General features: G+C 43.3%; 1 long non-coding RNA gene across 1 annotated transcript; it reads left to right on the forward strand.

The window, feature by feature from the left end:
- The first annotated feature begins 263 nt into the window (after positions 1-263).
- Positions 264-3,738, forward strand: LOC26513923. The gene is made up of 2 exons (XR_001408852.3): positions 264-524; positions 2,776-3,738. It is a non-coding gene; the product is annotated as an uncharacterized LOC26513923 (long non-coding RNA).
- Positions 3,739-4,012: the final 274 nt, after the last annotated feature.

Below are 4,012 nucleotides of genomic sequence, written 5' to 3' on the forward strand. Positions count from 1 at the left end.
CGTTGCTCTGGCTGCTCCAGCTCTCCCTCCAAACAGAAACGTAATTGACATAATTTGCGAACTGTTCTCTCCCGAGCACGTCTCATAATATATTCAAACCAATTTCAAACTAAGCCAACTTGCTCCGAAACTCAATTTTTAAGGAGAAACTCAACTTTTTTTTCGAGTCTGCATTCACAGACATTTCCCATTAGCCTTATTCCACCCCAGACACGATTTATATTTATTCTATGGGACTATGGAAATTCGGTGACAACGGGGCCTTTTCAACGTCCACTGTTTTCTCATCTCATTGCCACTCAACTTGGCACACACAAGTCGATAAAGACGTCGGAAATGTCAACATGATGACAACAAATTTGTAAAAAAAAAAAACTTGATTTATTTGGCCCCATCAACAAAAAACAACAACATCCAAATGAAATGCTCCAAGAGGTCCACGAGGGGAGGTCATGCTGAGCTAATGGCAAGCTGGCTGATGTCCTTACGCCCCCATCTCCTGCCACGCCCCTTTGCCATTCAATGTAAGTCATCAGCCATACAGCTCACGTAATGAATGCGAGAAAACCCAAAGTCGAGAGCGTAAAAAACAGCTACGAAAAACTGAGATTGCCAATGAGCTACAGGATAACAAAATATTCTAAAAAATAAGTAATACTTACTAAAAATATGGTAGTATTTATTTCTTGAGAACTATCTCTCAACAACTCTCTGAGATGTTCTGTAAAAATGAATGTTACTTATCTCCTAAGATCGTATAACCTTCAATTTCCATAAAATCCTTATAAGATCTAAAATTTCCTTAAAAATACAAATTTTTTTGCAGTGCCTCTGGTGGACCAGTAGTGGGCGGTAAGCGTGTGTGGTTCCTGGCATATAATTTTCAATGTTGACAGGCAGCAAAAGTTAATAACGCTCCCATAGACGATAATGGCCGGTCTGGGCGCTACAAATACCAAAGTCGGCTAACAGGGCGGGAAAATCGGTGGGAAAATCAGTGGGAAAATGGGAAATACCTCCTCACCCCGTGCTGGGAATCACAGCCGACTTTCCACCCCGTAATAGCGTCACAAATGACCGAGATTTAGCAGCCAGCGACAAGGGTCGCAGGACTCCTGTCCCGACCAGAAGTACTGACCAAAAACCCCTAGAGCGGAGCTCCTGGCTGTGGCAGGACATGGTAGGATGGTGATGTAGGTGGTCCTGCAATTCGATTGATGGGTTTCACTTGCGATTAAGTGCTTTCGGACCCGAGGAGGTAGGTCTTTGATCACTTAAAATGTAAAATGGAGAAAAGAAAACCAAATGTACATGTTTGCATAGCATTTGGGCAAGGATTTGCAAGGAAATCGATTTATAAAAGAACTAAGAGGACTCTCAAAAAAGTTATTTCTTTTTTCAATACATTTCTTCCTTATTTGAAGTTAAATTTAAGTGCGTTAAGACCACTTGAATCTTAACTTTGCTGCTCACTTTTTAATCAGCGAATTTTAAAAGGCCAGCTTATGTCCTAATGTCCTGGGAGCTGACCACCTTGAACTGCCATTAATTTTACGTCAGAAACACCGCGTGCCAGGACCTGCACTCTCGACTGGCATCCTGTTACCATTTCCTGATTCTTGGTCCTCGCTCTCCCCTCCTCCGTTCCGCTAAATTGTGGGCAATTAACTTGCCTGATGACTGCTGCCAATCACAGCGAACTGACCTGGCTGTCGTCCTTTCAGTGGTGTCCCACCACCCTCCATCCCAATCCCCTTGGAGATTTTTAAACTGTCGTTGCGTTTACCCTCTTTTATATAGAGTTTTCAGTTTTCCTTTTTTCTTTTTTTTTGTCCTGCGGTTTCTCATGGCCAGGGATTTTCATTTTAATTTGCTAAATACGTCGGACCCGTCCAAGGTTGTTGAGCTTAAATTGGAGTGCTCTCTCCCCAGACGGGCGCGTGCATTAAGGGGATTAGCCGCGTCAAATGCTTTGATTTAGGATACGTGCCACGGCGATAGCGATATGTAGCTATAATTAATTCCCAGTCAAGGATACATGGAGCCAGGAGCTGGGAGTGCAAAAGGATGCATCCATATGCATGGCACCGCACAAAAGTAATAAGCTTGAAAGCCTGACGATGATGAAGACATGGCAACGGAGTCATTTACAATGCTCGGATGCAAAGGATCCAAAGGATGCAAAACGTGGCAAAAAGGATGCACTAATAGTGAGAGAGAGAAAGGGAAAGAGAGAGTAGGAGGGGAAGGACGAGGAAAGCCATTTTGGCCCGTTTGTCGCCAAAATAAGTCAACCATTTTCTAAAACACCTTACCTAACACTTTTAGAGTTTTGTTACACGGAAAATAATTTGGGTATTGTGGCTATATTTTCGGCAATTAGTTTGCTGGAAGCTTCACGAAAATAATTTAGATTTAGTTTATCCATTTTCTTTCAGTGTTTTTCCATTACATGTGCATTCCTGCCACATAGGCAAGAACATAAAACACAATTCCAATGGAGAAGGCGCCGCGGCAAATGAACATAAAATGCCACTTACTTGTCCGACAGCCACGCCCACATTTTGGGGTGTTGCATAACATTTGCATGGTTTATGGGTGTGCCACCTCAGGCCCTGCCGCCCCTCGCAGAAGCGTCAATTTGGGCGTTCGCGGCGGAAATTTAATGCCTGCAGCAACTTCATTTAACTTTTTAAACCCATCTCAAATGTATCTGGTATCCCCCTTTTTTTTGGTACCTGAGTTTCTCTTTTTTTGGTTTTCTTTTCTTTACAGGATCTCTCGCACCGTCAGAAACACGAAATGGGTTAGGTGACAAGTCGGTTGGCTGGGACGACGGACGAAGGACGAACAGCGAAGGATGGGAGGAGCTTGCGGCTGCTGCCACACAATCTGCCATATCACTGACAGTTTTATCGACTTAACAAAACTAACTGCCATTAGTTTCACTTTGGCTGGTAGTGCCGCTGAAAAGCAACGACATTTACGCCCCCGCGTCCCAAGGATGCAAAAGGGAAACTCCGTTCGGGTTACAGGACCAAGACAAAGGCAAAATAAACACTGAAAAAACGAAATGCCAAAACAGCAGAAGGAGGCAGTAGGAGCAGCCATTACAAAAACAACAGTAACAACGTCAACAACAATGGTCGACAAGGAAGATAAGAAAAATAAGGACATGGGTCGAAGCCAGGGATGGTGTATGATGGTGTGGATATATCCATGGGTGGTGATTGCACACCGCCCCCCCTGTCTGCTCCTGGCAGACGTTGAAAAATCACTTTAGCATGACCCCAAAATGTCTATTTCATTAATACAAATAAACCCGGAAAGGAGAGCAAAGAAACGGCAGAGCCAGTGGTAGTGGTAGTGGCAGGACCAAAAGCAAAACCAAACCGAACCAAAAACTGCCGCCCCAATAGCGGAAAGGCCAAAACAAATCGTTTCTGCCCGCTGCAAGGACATTTCGACAAATTAAAATGAACATGAAAAGCGGCAGCAGATAAAAACCAAATGGCCCGGGTCCTTCCAAAAAAAAAAATCCTCCTGACCACCTCGTGTCCTGTTTCTTGCACGTCTTTGGCTATTGGCATTAAAATTTGTCATTCTCCAAGAGAGTCCTTTGGGATTTTCTTGGAGTTTGGTGCTTAAAAAAGAGTATATTTAAAAGTTTACTACTCAAGTAAAAAATAACCCTAACTTTCTGTTTAATAGTCCTTAAAATAAACCCAATAAAGAGCATTCAAGCTTCGTTTGTACTGGGCACTTGTATTTTGACCATTTTTATTATTCCTTGTATTTCTTTGTTATTTGTTTGTTTTGCATTTTTTCCCTGTGGCATAGTAGGTTATCCTTCGACCCGAACTACTTGAGATTCCCGGCACATGGCCAAGAAAGCCGTTGCTGTTGCCACAACCGTTGCCATCGCCATCGCCATTGCCGTTGAAGTTGCCTCAAAATGGCTTAGATAAACAGCTGGAAACATGGCGTCTCTAATCGGGCAAGTGCTTGAAAT

The sequence above is a fragment of the Drosophila ananassae genome, chromosome 2R, assembly GCF_017639315.1.
Source record: "Drosophila ananassae strain 14024-0371.13 chromosome 2R, ASM1763931v2, whole genome shotgun sequence".
Lineage (NCBI taxonomy): Eukaryota > Metazoa > Arthropoda > Insecta > Diptera > Drosophilidae > Drosophila > Drosophila ananassae.